At 39.1% G+C, this 18,833-nt stretch overlaps 1 long non-coding RNA gene across 2 annotated transcripts in view; it reads left to right on the top strand.

The window, feature by feature from the left end:
• Positions 1-24: 24 nt before the first annotated feature.
• The window catches only part of LOC106554511 (uncharacterized), an 85,820-nt gene continuing 67,011 nt past the window's right edge, over positions 25-18,833 (top strand). Inside the window, exons 1-2 of one of the 2 annotated variants that reach the window (XR_015697040.1) lie at positions 25-108; positions 9,016-9,176. This is a non-coding gene — a long non-coding RNA (uncharacterized LOC106554511). Of the gene's footprint in view, positions 109-144; positions 538-9,015; positions 9,177-18,833 lie in introns of those variants that run through there. The other variant, XR_015697039.1, reaches the window with a different exon arrangement.

Below are 18,833 nucleotides of genomic sequence, written 5' to 3'. Positions count from 1 at the left end.
GGGAAAAGGGAGGGGCGGGCGGGCGGAAGGTTGACTTGTATTTATTGGTCGGGGAATAAAAGGGCTATAAACTACCTTTTCTGTGTGGGTTCTCAGCGGTAAAGCTTTGTAAGTTGGGCCTAGGTGTTGCATGCTTTGAGTTTTCTTATTTTAACTATCTTTCAAGGGCACGCTTTTCTTTGGAGAAAAGCCTTTATCCGCACCGGGCCCCGGGGTCGTTGTTCCGTGTGTTCCCCCCCCCCCATTTCCCCGTTTTCGTCACCATATCTGGGGTTGCAAAAAATCCGCAAGGCAGCTGCGATGGCAGCAAAGGGAAATATAAAACTCCAACTCATCCGGATTTTTGCAGTTCGAATGTAGCATCCTAATTTTTGCGCCGGAGATAATAAGTAGACGGAAAACGGGACAATGGGAGGAATTTTTTTTTTTAAAGCAGCAAACCATATTTGTCTTCCTGTGACGAAAATTGCAGAGATGGATCCCTGCTGTCGCCTGGAATCAAGTTGATTTAAAGGAGATCCGGTTTTTATCACGGGGGTGAGTGGGTGAGATGGTGGTTTTTGCACAGTTTCATCATCCATTTCCCCAAATTTATAAAAAATAAGAGTAGGTCACTAAAACTCTTATTCTGCCATGCTACAGTGCTTTTCTAAGTGAATATAGGAGTCCTGCCATACTCTGAAGTGTTCCTATGCATTACTGTACTGTATTGTTCAGTTCTGCTTCCTGAGAAGGCAAGTCGCATCGAAAGGGATTTGTTTGAGGTCTGTTTTCATAAAGTACTACAGAATGTTCCTCCCAGCAGTGTGTTGTGCAATTCGCCAGAATGTGATAAGATAAATTTCTGTCTAAGTTGTGGGGTTTGAATTGCAGTGCCTGAAAGTAACGCATCTTGAAAGAAAACATTCTGTAGAAACTGCTACAGATTGTTTTATTGGTGGGGATTATGAGATTGATAAATGGACACAATTAAATGGACACAATCATAAAAGAAGGCCAGGCCGTTCTGCTAATATAGATAACTCTAGATTTACAACCATTCATTTAATGGTTGTTAGAAGTGACAAACAAAGGCATTTTAAAAAGTGGCATAAAACAGCTCTCACAGTATTCCGTGGTCATATGATCAAAATTCAGGTCCTTGACAATTGGCTTGTATTTAGGACAGTTGCGGCACAATAACTAGGGTTATTGCCATTTGCAACAACCCCCCCCCCCCAGCTTCTGACAAGCAAAGTCAATGGGGGAAGCTGTATTCACTTAACAACCCCTTGAGTCACTAAACAACTGCAGTGATTTGCCCAACAACTGTGGCAAAAAGGTAATAACATTAACCACCACCTGCCTTTGCAACAGAAATTCTTGTCCAATTGTGTTTCATATGTCAAGAATTTTCTCTATTTTGGGATGGATGTGGGAAGTAGATATGGAACAAGATTTTAGCACCAATGTAGTCTATTATCTATATTTGATACCGTTTAACAACAAAGGGGAAAAATACTAATATTTCATTCAGACTGTTCTGGAAATTAGTTTTAATTGAAAAAAAACCAGCCAGTCCTTTTGCTGCTGCTTTTCTAGATACCGCAGAGTCTTAAAAGAGATGTCTTGTATTACATAGTGCCCAATTAGCTGATGTTGTTATATTTGCCAATTCTTTTAATACCATGTATGTAAGGCTCAATTTTACATTACAATTACTGCAATAATGATGTCAAATCCTTTGTACAATATCTCCCATCTTATTAGAATACTGTATTGTCACCTGCTGGTTTTCCAATACCAAAAGTTACTTCTCTTGGGATAAAGGTACTTGAATCAACAAAGGTAAAGAAGGGATCCATGTATGATTTTCAAAAAACTAAATGTTGAGCACCGCCCCCTAAACTTGTATTCTCTTTCAGCAATTCTTATATTGGCTGGGCATTTTAAAGGTTGGAATTCATTGCTGAGCTAAAGTATCAGTGAAAGTTATTTAAAAAATGCAGTGAACAACTCTGAAATAGGTGTCTTGAACTTTAGTATTAAAAGTCCATACAAATAAAAGAGACATGTCTTGTTAACTAAATCAAACTGGATCTCCTAAGCACTTCAGGAAATAACATTCAGAAATTGTTTCAGCAAAAAAGGCTGATTTTCCTATCAATAGCTACAAAGTGTCTGGTGATAGATCCTAGATATCGATCACTTAACAAGGGATATCTAAAGTGAAGTGCTAATTTTGCAGGTGTCCAGAGTCTAAGAAGTGTTTTAACCACACTAAAAATTTATTTATTTATTATTAAGCAATTTAGTAGGACTACCCATCTCACAAAAAGTGGTTTTGGGACCAGAAATACGATAAAACAACACACACAAAGTGATCAATGTAAAAATATAAGAATCAATATTAAAAGATAAATATTATAAAAACAAAATATACTCGGCTTGGGAAAGATAAATATTATAAAAAGATAAATATTATAAAAATATATACTTCACTTAAGAAATAAATATAAAAAAGATAAATATTATAAAAGCAAAATATACTCAGCTTAGAAAAAAAGAGAAAGGAATAGTCAACTCAGCAGTGGAATCATCTAAGCATTTCTCTTGATCTCAGGAAGACCCAGGCCTAATGACATAACCTAGTCTTGAAGGACTTCTGGAATTTCAAAAGAAGTGGAGGTAATCTAATTTTGGGAGGAAGAATGTGAATCCCAAGAATTTCTTTAAAAGAAAATCTTAACAGTATATAGTATCTTGATTCAAAGCTGACACCATGCCAACCTTATATATTAGCTACAATGATGGATTCCGTGCATATTATTTGAGAGGAAGTCTGACTAAAGTCAGTGAGGATGGGCAGGGGGCAGTAATGAGCAAAATGGCTGCTCTTATACATCCCCTAATATGGGTGTCAAACGTGATGTCATGTGACATATTGCAATGTTTTTTTGCCTTGGGGTGGGCATGGCCTGCGCGTGATACATCTGGCCAGCAGGCCAACAGTTTGACACCCCTCACACAATAGTCCCCAACCTTTCTGGCTTTGTAGATTGGTGGTAGTGGTTGGATGGATGGAGGAGAGAGGATGATTTCGTGCAAGTAGCAAGTGCGTGTGGAGTATTGGTCACGGTCCGGGTGTTGGAGACCCCTGCCCTAACAGAGACAGTCACAGTTGGGAGAGGTTAGTGGTATTGAAATTGTAGAGGAAGCCAGGTTATTAAAACCCAACTTAAAAAAAAAACTGTTATCACTTGGATATAAAAAGGGCAGAACTTCTTTCATCTGTTCACACCCATCATTTTGAAACTAGATCAGTCTGCAAGTGCCAGTGCCCACAAAGAACACACAGAAACAGTTGGCCATGCCTATTTTGATAAACACTGCCAGAATCACATTTGGTGAATTGGGTGGCACATCAATATAAGTAAATAAATACACTATATTGCCAAAAGTATTCGCTCACCTGCCTTTACTCGCCTATGAACTTACTGTAAGTGGCATTCCATTCCTAATCCATAGGGTTCAATATGACGTTGGTCCACCCTTTGCAGCTATAACAGCTTCAACTCTTCTGGGAAAGCTGTCCATTAGATTTAGGAGTGTGTTTCTGGGAATTTTTGACCATTCTTCCAGAAGCGCATTTGTGAGGTCACACACTGATGTTGGACGGGTTTACGTGGCCTACCACTTCGTGGCTGAGTTGCTGTTGTTCCCAAACACTTCCACATTCTTATAATACAGTTGACAGTTAACTGTGGAATATTTAGGAGTGAGGAAATTTCACGACTGGATTTGTTGCACAGGTGGCATCCTGTCACAGTTCCACGCTGGAATTCACTGAGCTCCTGAGAGCGACCCATTCTTTCACAAATGTTTGTAAAAACAGTCTGCATGCCTAGGTACTTGATTTTATACACCTGTGCCCGTGGAAGTGATTGGAACAACTGATTGTGATTATTTGGATGGGTGAGCGAATACTTTTGGCAATATAGTGTATATGCAGTGTATGCATACTAGGGCAAAGCAAAGGGCAGCTGCTAAATGCTCAGGAATAGTAGCACTTTACACAACATACCTTCCCTTGGAGTTCAGCACTCCCAATGTTCTACTTTACTATATGATACTTTAACAACAACAAAAAAAGGAAGTTGGCCTTTAATAACCTGACCATTAATAACCTTTTGCAAGAATTCTCTTTGTTTAAAGGAATGCCTAGGGGGCCTATATTGGTCAGTGTGGTGGCTCAGTGATTAAAATGCTGGGCTTCTTGGCTGGAAGGCCAGCAGCCCGGGTTCGAGACCCAAGCTCCATGTGACAGGGCGAGATCCTGTTCCTGCCCTAGTTCCTGCCAAACTAGCAGCTCAAAAGCATACAAATGCAAGTACAGTAGATAAATAGGTATCACTTTGGTGGGAAGGTAAGAGCACTCTGTGATGTGATGCTGAGCACATGACTGCAGAAATGTCTTCGGATAGTGCTGGCTCAATGACCTCGAAATGGAGATGAGCACCACCCCCTATGGTCGGCAATGACTAGCGGAGAAAAATCTGTAGGGATTTCTTTATTTTTTATGTTTTACCTCACCTGTGGGGTTTATATTGGTTGCATAGGCATCCTTCGAAAATAAACATTACAATATGCTATAATAAGTAAGTGGTAATGGTAGGAAGGATGATAAGATAATAGCAGTGGGAATATACTTTATATGGAGACAATTGTAATATTTACATACAATATTTAGTTCTGTATTAAGAATGCTAATGCATAGTTTTCACAAATTTAGTCATGCATATTAAATAGATTATGAAATAAATACATTGCATTTTTACAAATTTACCACAGCACAGGAAACGTTTACCTCATAGTGAAAGTATAACCAAAAGTGTTAAACCTAATGTATTTTCTTGGTGGTTTTAACAGTAAAACAGATACTTATTCTAATGACAGAATAAAAGCTCTGATGATATATTGTATAAAACACCCAAGGTCTCCTCTAGTGCAACAAAGGAATTTAGTAAGATTAAATTTAAATCTGTGTTTTGGTTTTTTGTGCTTTGAAAATTTTCAGTAGCAAAGTGTAAACACTTTGGTAACAGTACTACATGCACTGCATACTACTCTAAATACCTAAATGCTGTGAGGTCATATATGCATGTTACACTATCAGTTAATATCTTACATTAATTAATTAAATAATGAATTAATCTTATACATTGCAAGTGACCCTAAACACACCACAAGCATTTCCTCATTTGTCTCTTAGCTGTGACACAAAATCACTTAGTAACCTCCCGTCAGATTTCATCTGATTGTCTGCCAATACCTGAATCAGTTTTCAAACATGTTTGGTAGTACAGATGCTACAGTTCTGTATTTAGCAGACCTCAGGTAGGTACAATTTAGTTTATAACTTTTTAGTTACTGGCTAGAAGCAAAACCTTTAAGAATTCAGTGTATACTATACCAATTACCTACTTATCTACATCTACTTACCTAATTTCCTTCTCTTTCCCACTTCCCCAAGATTAAATTCTAGGTCTCTTGTTGCTCTTTCTTTGTGCTGGAATATGGTGGGGAACTTCATCTTATCTGCATAATGGTCTTGTTTGATCTGAGGCACTTTTTATCTTGCCAACTTCACCCTTTATAGATGTTCCCCCTTGTTCAACATATGTCTTGCCATATATACAGTCTGATTCATGTTGCCAAATTTTCTGTAGTAAGCATAGTCATACGGCCTCATGGAGAATAAGTTCAGCCTGGTATATATTAGTTTCTACAGTCCATTCGGGCATGTCCACTTTCTTCTTCCCACTGGGCAGTGCAGAAGAGTGCTAACTTGTGCCCCAAAGCAGACCCTCAGTTAATATCACCTGCTAGTCTGGCTGTCTTACAAAACTCTTGTCCTCTCCACCCAGGGCCGGATTTAGATGAAAAGAGGCCCTAGGCTATTCCACTTATGAGGCCCTTTCACCTCCCATTTTTAAGTTTGTAAATTACATGAGAGACAATAAAATACATCATTACTGTGATATATCAATATATATAGCTGGCCTCCCGACGGAGGGTGGCTCTGCTCTGCGGCAAAGGCAGCAAGGCCAGCCGCCTCCCCTGCTGCGCTCAGCTGCCTGGCTCGGCCCCCTCGCCCTCACCTGTCTGGCCGCTGGTGGGCTCCGCATCAACGGGGTGGCTACTGGGAGTGGCCGCGCCTCTCGCCCGACCGCTGGTGCCGGGAACGTGGGCGGGCTCCCCAACTGCTGCGGCGCTGGAACGATCTTAACCAATACATTTTTATGTTTGTTTATTAGTCATATGCGTAGAATTTCTCCTTATTTTCGGTTCAGTGTTTTAGTGTTCAGTGTTTTTAGAATAGTGTAATTTTAATTTTGCTAACAATTTGAATGTAGGCCCCTCTTGATCTTGAGGCCCTAGGTTGAAGCCTAGTTAGCCTATAGGAAAATCCGGCCCTGTCTTCACCTCATCTACAGTAAGAAAAGAGGGTGAGAATTTCCCCAACAGCAAGTAGGTCAATGGGAGGGGCAGGAAACAAAAGGAATCCTCCAAACTTTGTTTTGAACATGTCCAGTGCACCATAAATAAGGACAACACGTTTGCTAGCTTTGTCTCTTGGCAGGATAGGGAGCAGCACAAGAATTGATGAATAGTGTATAAGTCAAACTAAAGGAAGAATCCTAATCATGTTCTGTATATTGATATTGCCATTGCCACCTTTTATTTATGCAAATTTGGAGAATTGCTTTATAATTGCTCAGCAAAGATTTCTGAATAGCTTTTGGATAAAACAAATTAGATGTACTGTATGTCCAAGTAACTCTTAAGAAGATATCATGGCAAGAATTGGAGTATCTGGTTGTGTTTCCCATCTGACTCACTTGGGAAGGCTGACCTCAAACCTATATTTGTTCTTCAGATGCTAAACCGATGAAATGCTAAACATTTTTTTTAATGGTGGAACATGAAAGACTGGGAATTATTTTAATACAAGTTCCTTGGCAAATGCCTGAATCTTCTTTAAAAGTTCTGAGTTGCGAAACATTGGACCTTCCCTTCCTCCCTTTTTTTGTCAGAGGTTCTGCCAATTACACTTTCTAACCCAAGTTAGGGAAGAATGGTAAAACCATGGTGTTTTCTTTCCTTCTTTGTTGTTTGTCCACCATTGGATATGTCCGACAAGAAGGTGTTAGATATGACCAGGACATAATGGAATGGAACTCATAGAAAGGATCTATCAGTGGGAAACTGCCCATGCAAAGAAAAGCAATTGCTGGTAAAAGATAAAAGAAGCAAGGGAAGCACCAATCAGGTCACAGTAAGGACGGGTCAGATAGAACACCAAATCATCATCCTGGTCAGACCAGAATGGGGTAAAATCCAGAAAGGAATTTCTTAAATTGGGTTATTTTGCAGCTGATTCTATATGGGATCAAACGTGAGACTTGTGAAAATGCTTTTGGAGACGAGGGGGAGGAAGAGGAGCTGCAGGTTAGGCACTAGTCAGATAAGAGGCAACCTAGTCCCAAGAAGCAATGTGGGTGTGGCAAATGTCTCAGAAGAGACTCTTCTTAGGTTTTTGATAAATGTGAGGGGAAATTTACTTTCAGATTTTATTTTATTTTATTTTATTTATGATTTATAGGCCGCCCTTTTCCCTGAGGGGACTCAGGGCGGCTTACAATACATGGGAAGGGGGGTGCAACACAAAAAACATAAGACAGTGCATAAATAAAAATAAAACAATAAAACGCAACTTTCATTCAACATTCGGGTGGGGCGAATCAGAACATTATCCCCAGGCCTGACGGGATAGCCAGATCCTAAGGGCTGTGCGGAAGGTCTGGACGGTGGTGAGGGTGCGAATCTCCATGGGGAGGTCGTTCCAAAGGGTCGGAGCTGCTACTGAGAAGGCTCTCCTCCGCGTAGTCGCCAGTCGGCACTGACTGGCGGATGGAACTCGGAGGAGGCCTAATCTGTGCGATCTAATCGGTCGAAGGGAGGTAATCGGCAGGAGGCGGTCTCTCAAGTACTCAGATCCACTACCATGGAGAGATTTATGGATGGTAAGTAGCACCTTGAAGCGCACCCGGAGATCAACAGGTAGCCAGCGCAGCTCGCGGAGGATAGGTGTTATGTGGGCGAACCGCGGTGCGCCCACAATCACTCGCGCGGCCGCATTCTGGACTAGCTGAAGTCGCCGGATGCTCTTCAAGGGCAGCCCCATGTAGAGCACATTGCAGTATTCCAGCCTAGAGATCACGAGGGCTCGAGTGACTGTTGTGAGGGCCTCCCGGTTCAGGTAGGGTTGCAACTGGCGCACCAGGCGAACCTGGGCAAATGCCCCCCTGGTCACAGCCGACAAATGATGGTCGAAAGTCAGCTGTGGGTCCAGGAGGACTCCCAAGTTGCGAACCCTATCTGAGGGGTGTAAAATTTGACCCCCCAGCCTGAGCGATGGAACATTGGCCAAATTATTGGGAGGAAAACACAACAGCCACTCGGTCTTGTCTGGGTTGAGTACCAGTTTGTTAGCTCTCATCCAGTTCTTAACGGCCTCAAGACCCCGGTTCATCACGTCCACCGCAATGTTAGTTTGCTGTAATCTTACTGAGTAGCATGGTAGGCTGGAGGTGAAGATCCCACTCAGAAGGTTAAGAATTGAAAGTTCAATCCTAGGCAGCAGCAGGTGTCTTTCTATCAAAGCACAAAGAGGAAATATCTGCTGTGAACTCTACAGGGGTGTCAGGAAGGGCATCTGCCCAGTATTTGTTTGCCTCAACTTCACTCTGTATAAAAGGATTAAAGGGGCATAAGAAAAAAAAGAATTTTACAACAAAGTTATTGTTAAACTCATGATAGGTACTTCTTGTCTGGACTACCTTGAAAGGCTGATACGATTCTTGCAAGTACATCTCTTTGCCTGCCACCCCTACCTCCACTTCATCCCACCTTACCACGTGCTTTCTGTCACATTGCTAATCTCTATCTTGCCTCTGTTGTCTCTGTTTCCAGGCATTGAAGTCAGTTGTTTTCACTCCATGGTGACAAAACCTAACAGTGCGAAGAAATAGATAATTAATATTTGTCACCAGTGTTTACTTACATCAATCTAATGGATAAGAGATCTAACCATTCAGGACAGTATGGAAGTGCCAACTTCTCACCATTTAAAGGTATTTATAATCTTATTTTCTTGGAAACTCTTATTTCCTCTCTCACTCCACTTTAGAGTGCCACAGTGCTCTGATAGTTATTTGAGACTGAGGCACTGCTAAATGACTATGGTGTAATGTTGCTACTGCCATTGTAAGTGGATGAAGAAAGGAAAAATGTGAATTTCTCTTCTCTTTGGAGAAATTCAGTGAAATAGTCACACAAAGTTTTGTGTCCAAAAATAGAGCAAAAAATGTTTAGAGACCCCAATTCCATAAGAAAAGAGCAGGTTTTCATGTGCACCAGCAGACTGCCCACACATTACAGAATGGAAACTTTCCTTTTCGAAATTGCAAATCAGATTTTGAGATGTTGCTGCTCATTAGAAGCCATGGAGCAGGAGAAGACACAGTTGGAGACCCTTGGAATTCATGTAGACCTCAGTCTACTTTCATGTAGCCTTCAAAAGACTTTTGCAAGAAAGTGATTCTTATTATCCAGTCGGTAGTGTAAGGAGAAAGGAAAGGCATATTTAGGCAGGCAGTCAGGTAAAAGATTCTTTAGTGCAATTCCATGTTGGCACATTATATGGTCCCTATTCATAATACCAATGAAGAGAGGTATAAGTAGAGAATATTTACTTATCTTATCAGGGAACAGTCAAATCAGTCCTGAGTAGCTGTGTGGTATTCTCACAATGCCAATGGCTTTTTCCTGGTACAGGTGTGGACTTGTTTGAACAAAAGGGCATTGCCCAAGTTCTTGTTTGTTTATATTTTACATTTGCTCCATGCCTAAGGAAATTCCCCAGAACAGTTTAGTCAGAATAAAGCTGACATCATAAACAACTGTCTGTGTTAAATTATAATATTTAAAAACTGTATTCACATCATAAGTATATCTCAATTGATTTCTTAATTCCCAGAAACCATTGAAACAAGGCAAAGTAAATTTTAAGATTTACTATAAACATGTTATTTATAATAAACACTTTATTAAATAATAAAATGTGGGCATAGATAGCAGAAGGAAGGAAGGAAAAGAAGTAAGGAGGGAGAAAGTAGACTCCTATTTAGAGTTCTAGCCATGAAATTTTTAGGATATTCATTACAATCTTTTTCACATATTTTCCATTTATTTGTCTCCAAATAGAGGTTTAGCATTTTAGAGTGAACATGCACAGTTCTCCAAGTGTTCTTTTGGTTCTCTTGTAGGGAATTTTATTCTAAAGAGAGTTTTTCTTTGGGCAAATATTGTAGTTGCCTTAAGCTTGCTGATACCTCCTATTTGTGTTTTTATCATGGTTATTCCTTTGAGCATATGTCACACACACACACACACACACACACACACACACACACACACCACCACCAATGAAGCACTCGGTGATAAAGCAGAAAATAAGACTGGACCAGCTTGGGATGAACCATGATGTGAAGGAAATTAAAAAATGCTTTCCATTTCACACAGGAAAGGGGGACAAGGAAGAGGAAGTGACTGACAATTATTAGATGTACAATTGTAGAATACCAATAAAGTAGAAATAGGAAATCGCCACTATAGCTGAAACAACTTGTTTGATTCTCCCGAGGATATGATTTGGCATGGAGTCATAATAGATTCCCACGGACCAAGAATGCAAGGGTTTTATCACAGAGTGAAGCAAGAATGACATTATAAAGGAAAAATGAGCAAATGCCTAAGAGAATTGAAGTTTTGTGCTTCTGGTGGACACTAGGCAGAAGATGGTTTATTTAACAATCCCAGCTGCTTTATACAAAACTGTACTTCCTTTGTAAGTCCACTTGGAGTCAGTGTAATACAGGAACTAACCTAAAACTACCAGCATAGTGTTATCAGCAGGAAAAGTTAAATAATGAGGGAAATCAGAAGTGTTTTCTTAATGCTAATAATGATAATTTCAAAATCCCCCAAATCTGTAGAATTGATTACACTTTGCAGAATGACCAGCTGGAAATTATACAAGAAAAGAAAAGTACTTGTGCATTTTAACTAGTAGTAATGAAACAAACTATGTAAATGTATAACTCAAAAGACATATCTGAATGGATTTTTTTCATCTTTTTTCTTTTCTTTTCTTTTTATACTGGTAATTTTTCCATGATTTTTGACACCATGATACATTAACATAACAATCCATGGTACAATACAATAATTTATAGATTATGGTATTGTTTTATTCAAACTTCAGAATTTATCAATGCAATTTATGCTAGGCATAGGTAACCAGGAATAATCAAAATGTTTTGGGTTATTGTGTCTGTATTACAGAATTTTATTCTAGAGGACATTTTTCTAAAAGGACATTTTGCTAGCCAAATAAGTTGTGGTTTATTTATTTTTCACTGATGAACTGTATTATTTTGGAGTGTGCATACTTTTTAAAAAAGATAATAGGATTTGAACAAGAAGTTTGTGACATGGTAGAAATTAATTGATTTATAGCAGAACCTTATGCAACTTTCATTTCCATGAAATTTATTTATTTATGAGTGACTCTGAAGGTATTTCTGAGAGTAGCAAAGTAGGTAACTTGGTTAGCTTTAGAATGCAGCAAGTTTTGGTTATATGATATCCAAAGCAAGCAATCCGAAAATCAACATTCTGTTCAAATTTAAGTACCTGGACTTTAATTCCCATGAAAACGTCCACCATGTATGGGGAAGGTGGGGGGAGATCAGGGAACTGGGGCTAAAATGGGGTATTTTGGTTTGTGTTCAGTGGAGACATAAGCTGCTGTGAGGACTTGGAGGGTTCCCTAAAGGCAGGGGTAAAATGCTGCTGGTTTTGGCAAACTGGTATTTCTGATGATCAGCTGGGCGATGATCAGCTGTGACACATGATTTATATTAGCTAGAATCGTTGGATTTCCTGCTTTCTAGCCAATCTAAATTGTGTGGCACAGCAGATTCCCCCCCTCGCTGTTCTACTTGCCTTTGCAGCAGGGGTGAAATGCTACCAGTTTGGACCGGTTCGCCTGAACCGGTAGTAAAAAATGTGTGATTTGTATTAGTTAGAATCGTCAGATTTCCTGCTTTCTAGTTCATCTGAATCGTGTGGCACAGTGGATTCCCTCTTTCCCCTGTTCTACTTACCTTTGCAGACTTGGAAGGCTTCAAAATGTTCTTTTAGCGCTGTGTGGTCATGCCTCAGGTGTGCATGTGTGTGCTTGGTAGCAAACTCACCGAACCTGTAGCAGACTTCAGAGGATTACACCACTGCCTAAGGGCAAAACTTCCATCTCATCCAATTTTTTTTTAAAAAAAAACTTTTTTCATATTAGAGCTTTGTCTCTTGGTCAGGGCTTTTGGGGATTTTTAAAATGGTAACTGGTTCTGAAAAATATTGAAAACATCTATTTTAACAAATTTGGTAAGAACCAGATTGCCTTCCCTGAAGAGAATAGGATCTTCATCAATTCAATAAAGAGAGTTGTCATTCCTTCATTTATCCAGTTGGTAGACTCTATTGATAAAAGAATCTGTTCAATGTAAAATGTTTACCTAAATAACCTAATGAAAACCATTCCTTTCTATGTAGAAGGATCAGTAAATAAAATGGAGTTTTTACTTGATGGCATAAAGATAGTCATCAACTTATTTGTTTAATGAACATTCAAAGTTACATTGGCACTGAAAAAAGTGACTTATAACCAGTTCTCACACTTACGACCATTGCAGTATTCCCACAATCATGTGATCAAACTTCGGGTACTTGGCAACTGGCAGACAATTTCCATGATTGCAGCATCAAAGGGGCAATCTGAATTTACTTAATAAATGTGTGATTCATTTAACTGAAATGCATCACTTAACAATAGCAAGAGTTGTAAAATCAGATATGACTTTCTTAACAATGGCCTTCCTTAGCAATGGAAATGTTGGGCTCAATTGTGGTCTTAAGTCAAGGAGTACTTGTAATTAAAACATTTGGGTCTATATTCGGTCCCCATGTTGTATCACAGGGGTGCGAAACTGTATTTTTTCGAGGGTCAGATCAACATCGTAGTTTTCTGTGGGCCAGCTGGGGGGGAAGGGAAGAGATGGGATGGACACCTTCTACAGCACCCTGCCTGGCAAAGGCCCCCCCTCCACCCCGTACCCGTTTCGGCCAGCAGAGTGCTACAGGAGGCTGTCCAGGCTAAAAACAGGGCACAGGGGCCGTGCATGGCCTCCCCACACCCGGTTTTGGCTGCCAGAGTCACCACAAACCAGTTCTTTGCTAATTCCATGCTGGCTCCACAGGCCAGATTTAAGCACTCTGTGGGCCGGATTTGGCCCACAGGCCTTGAGTTTGACACCCCTGCTGTAGGGAAACTACCAGCCTTCAAGCACTGAATAACCTTTCTGTCTCTGCCTGGTCTGGCTGTGAGGGTCTGAATAGGAAGAATAATTGAGGATAAACAAAGTTCCCCACTATGAGTGAAATTGTTATTTTCCTAGTCCAGAAAAATGATCTGACCATAGCAAATGATTTACAGTAACTTCCTATATCTTAGATCATTCAATAACTGCTCAAAACAAAAATGAGACTTTGTGTATTCATCTGTGTGGGTTGGGGTGAGATTGTTTGAGACGGGCCCATGCCCGTCATGAAGGCCATGAGCTTTGACAAACTCTACCCCAAAGTAGGAAAATTGATGTCACCCAATACTAAGTCTAGGAATTCCAATTATAAGTCTGTCCTTCCAGAGTGGTTGGTACATGAACAGAATTTCTGGTCTGTTTGTTCAGCAACAAAACATACAGGGATTGACATCCTGGCTCTGGAGTGGACCTCCAGATCACATAAGTAATCTCAGAAATCTTTCTCAGAAGTGCATCATTACATTCACCATCACATTAAAGTTGTGGTTTGTGAAAGCTTAAGAACTTTCAGTCTTCAAAGATAGATGGAGTGGGAAACTGACTTCAAATAGACTAGTATCATATTCCCTAATAGGACCAGACCTTTTTAATAAACTACCAATGGACCTCAGGCAACCTCTTCACTTTGGATTTTGAGCAAACAGCTGGAAAACCATCTCTTTGTCCTGGGCTTTCCCTGAAACTTTAGTAGGGTTAGGGCTCAGTAGGGTCCTTTCAGATTTGATTTTAAACAACAACAATTTAATTTAAATTTTTTTTTGTTTGAAACTTCAGTGTTCTTCTCACTATGGCAATCCTGCCCTGAGTGCTATGAAATAGTTAAGGTGAGGCAGAAATCTAATTAAGTAAATGAAAACTAGGAATAGGAACTAAAAAAATAGGAATAGGAACTTTCAGAAAAATTATTTCACCAGTAAGAGAGAAACTTTCTCAAACTGCTGTGTTACTGGAATTTCCCTATAGTAAGTTAGATAACTATTAGCTTAATTCATCTGCTCTGCAATATTTCTCTGTTGATGGGGCCTGGGCAGGGTGGTTTTCTGTGAAGGAATAATAATTAATGTAAACAAAATAGTATGTGACTGTTTGGGAGATAGTGTGCAGATTCTAGAACTAAGCCTCACAAAGAGCAAAATAATTAAAGTGTTTGCTGGATGAAATGACTGGCAGGAAAATGATCTTTACTGTAGTCATGTGATGGACCCTAGTGAACTAGTATCCATTATAAATTTTATAATACTTTTTTTATTCCAATCAGAGATAATTCATTGTTTCAGTAGTTCTTGCTATCCTGAGAAAGGCAAATGTAACTGTTACCTAAGAGAATCTTTCTTGAAAAAAGACTTTAGAATCAGCTGACCAATTGCTCACCTGTCCAAGAACAAGAAGCAATTGGTGGAAATTAATCAAGGAGAGAAGCAACTTAGAACTGAGGAGAAATTTCCTGACAGTTAAAACAATTAATCAGTGGAACAGCTTGCCTCCAGAAGTTGTGAATGCCCCAACACTGTAAGTCTTTATGAAGATGTTGGATAGCCATTTGTCTGAAATAGTATAGGGTTTCCTGCCTAGGCAGGGGTTTGGACTAGAAGACCTCGAAGGTCCCTTCTAACTCTGCTATTGTATTGTATAAGGGTGCGTAGCACACTTTGCACAATGGAAAGATGGTCTAAAAATTTCCTTTGATGTCTACTTTGCAAGGAATGGTTTATCATCCTAAGGCATTTGAATTTAGAATCTTGAAACACAGATTCTTAAAGCCTTAGGTGTTTGAAGAATATTATCCCTGTATTTTCTCATTTTGCTAGCAGTAACATGAAAATAACACTGAGAGAGAAATAGTTTTTGACTGGAAGATCAACTACATTGCTGAACAAAAAAAGTTGATTGGGAAAAAGAATTTACAGGGGTGCTGAAATATACAAGTGCACACACCTGTAAGACCTCAAGATGATCACTCTCATTTTTTTTATTTTGTGGGATGGGAACATTAGCAATACTTTATCAAATATTTTCTTACTGCTTATTTTTATCCATGTCAAGTTAAACATTATATCTATTCCGAGTTCTGAAAATTAAATTTAATCAACTATGCTATAACAAAGTTCGCAAGCTGATTTAATTTAAGTGTAATAGACTTGTAATTTGTAATTAGTAATTTCAAAAGCAATTTCTCCCTTTTTCTTTCTTTGTTTCTGTATCACCACTATAGCACAAATAATGTTTTCTGAATTTATGTGATTTTTTTTAATTACGAAAAAATTGTATCATTTAAATGCTGTCTCATTAATTGTATTAGTGTATAAAACATATTTGTGTATAAACACTTTTGTTGCATTGATTATTAAACTATACTGACAACTAAATAACTATCCTCCCTGCATTTCTGTCTCATGTTTTTATACAGCTGTCATGTAAATCTTGATTTGGTACTCTTCTATATATTGAACAAGTCATATACTTGATTTTTACTGATTTGATAATAGATTTCTAACTTCAAAAGTTAAATTATTTTATTAGATAAATATGTTTTTTTATTTCTTAATGAAACATACAATAAAGTTATTGTTAACAGTTCTTTCTGCAGTATGAAATAAGAGAGAAAGCTGAAGATGCTGTTATTTCATTAAAATGTTAGTTCTTAAATCCAAACTGAATGATTTCAGAAAGACTACTCATAGCAATTAGTGTCTATATATATATAAAATGAGCTGGAAATAATAGTACTATGAGGGTTGATCAGGGACTTTTATATATATTAAGTGATAATATGAATTTTCAAAGGGTTGGATTATATGTAAACATATTCAAATTAATATATACTTTTTCTATTTTTCTTTTACAATATGCATGTTCCGGTACTAAAACAAATAGGGTGTACTTGTCATTTGTGCGACAATTAAAAGAGTCTTAGAGCCCATGTAGGTATAAGAATCTTTTAATTGGTATAAAAAATTGGGGTGTAAGAAATAAAAGATTCTGTTCCATGCTGACCATTCAAAACTTTCTTTTAGACAAAACAAACTGGATAATATTTTCATCTCAAAATAACAGTCATAGCAGTTACAAATGATTAGCAAATGGTAGTCCACCTTTGTTTTTGGTGCACAGCTCAACAGCTCTTGTCATCAGGATATTTTTTAAAATATTCAACCTGGATCTCCTTTAACTTCAACCTACAGGTAATCCTTGACTTACAACAACTCATTTACTGACTGTTCAAAGTTACAATGGCACTGAAAAAAGTGACTTTTCACACTTAAGACCATTTCAGCATCCTCATGGTCATGGGATCAACATTCAGATGCTTGACAACTGACTTATACTTAGGACAGCATGTTGTAGTTCAGGTGCCCTGGGGTCATGTCATCACATTTGGTGACCTTCCGACCAGTAAAATCAGCAGGGAAGCTAGATTCACTTATCACCCATGTTACTAACTTAACAACTAAAGTGATTCATTTGATAACCAAGGCAGGTCGTAAAATGGAACAAAATCCACTTAACAATTGTCTCATTTAACAAAGGGGCTGGCCTTTGGAAACAGCATTTTGGCAGCCAAAATGGAGCACAGGATGTGGTGGTGTGCGAGGCATCCCCAAACCCCATTTTTGGCTGGGATGGTTTCCTGCAGCACTAGGCTGGCCAAAATGGGGCATGGGGGGTGCACATGACCCCCCACACTCAGTTTTGGTTGGCAGGTTACTGCAGGAAGCGTCCGTCCCATCTTCCCCCCTCACCCCACCCTGGCTGGCATGCAGAGGAGAACTACAATGCTGATCTGGCCCTCAAAGAAATCCAATTTGACAACCCTGTTTTAAATTATGCTAATTTTGGGATATACAGTAGATATAAAAGACTTACAATCTTTTGTGCAGAGAGTATAAAGTTCTTTGCATTTACTTAGATGTTCTTGCTTTTCTTGCTGCACTACTTAGCAGAGAATACCGAACTGATACTTAGAACAGAATACACAGACAATGAAACCTCTGCTGTTGAACTGCAATGAAAGCTGATATTAAGCCAGCATGTTAGGATACTGTTCTGATAGCAAAGGCAGACAGCTTGGCACAAATATTTAGGCAATTATAGACAGGTCAACAGTTGTTTAATTAGAGACAAAGCTTCACCTGCAAAGTAAACATCCGGCCTTCTGGTGGCCAAGTCCAGAAAGCCTGTCTCACATTCCATCCATTTTGGTTATACAAGAGGCTAACCCGCACTCTCATTTCAAAGCCTGAGATGGGAGGATGAGGCTATCATGAAAGATAGCGATGCACTCAATTTTCATGCTGAGCGGTGAGTGATCCCATGGTAGCTGGTGACAAGTTAAGTTACAGACGGGGAGGAGGGGAAGCGAAAGCAAGCTTCATTCATTGTCAGTCTCCTCTTCCTGGCTCTCTCTCTGTGTCCAAGCTCCTTTCAGCCTTATTCATGAGCTGAGCAGTGGAGAAGAGAAAACTTATTTGCATTATATCTTTGCATTTAAAAGCTATAAATTAAAGGAAACTATAAATGTTTCTTCCTGGTAAATGTTATTGCTCATAAAAATCTGCATTTGCATCTGTGCTCCTTATTGAATTTTTCTCCTAGCTCAATAAATGCAAGAACTGTAACATAACTTCTGTATTCTGTAATACAATGAAGGGGAATGACCAGTCCTTTGTTCTTTGCTTCCCTGATGTATTGTTATCCACTGCCATGAGATCAAGCAATTCATAAATAAGCAGGGAATACTTTTGAACATTAGTTGAGTCTAGGGGCATTCTGAGAAATCGAGTAGGTATTAGAGGGGCTCAGCTTCTTCCAGCAAAGTCTGGATGTGCAATTGGTTTTACCTTGAAAAGGTTGTCATGTAGGATTGATATCAATAATCTAATGATGACAGAGAAGACCAATACTACCCCGTTTCCCTAAAAATAAGACTTCCCTGGATAATAAGCCCAATCAGGCTTTTGAGCGCACGGGCTAAAGTAATCCCTTCCCCAAAAATAAGCCCTCCCAAAAATATTGCAGTAGAGCAGCAGCCATGAGGTTGACCATGAGGTGACCATGCTCGCCACCTCCTGCACCTCAAAAATAATTAGACCTCCCCAAAAATAAGGCCAAGTGCTTCTTTTGAGGGTCAAAAGAAAATAAGACCCTGTCTTATTTTCAGGGAAGCATAGTAATGCAATTCTGGAGTCCTGTTGCTGAGTAGTATTCACATAAACGTTTCTTTTGCCTGTACTGTTGGTAACTAAAGCACCATTCAATCCTATACAAATGAAGACAAGGAACAATTGACCT

This window comes from Thamnophis sirtalis, unplaced genomic scaffold (assembly GCF_051295495.1).
Source record: "Thamnophis sirtalis isolate CommonGarterSnake01/CBP01778 unplaced genomic scaffold, rThaSir2_p1.2 scaffold_6, whole genome shotgun sequence".
In the NCBI taxonomy this organism is placed as follows: Eukaryota; Metazoa; Chordata; class Lepidosauria; order Squamata; family Natricidae; genus Thamnophis; species Thamnophis sirtalis.
This window is presented reverse-complemented; position numbering and strand designations above follow the sequence as displayed.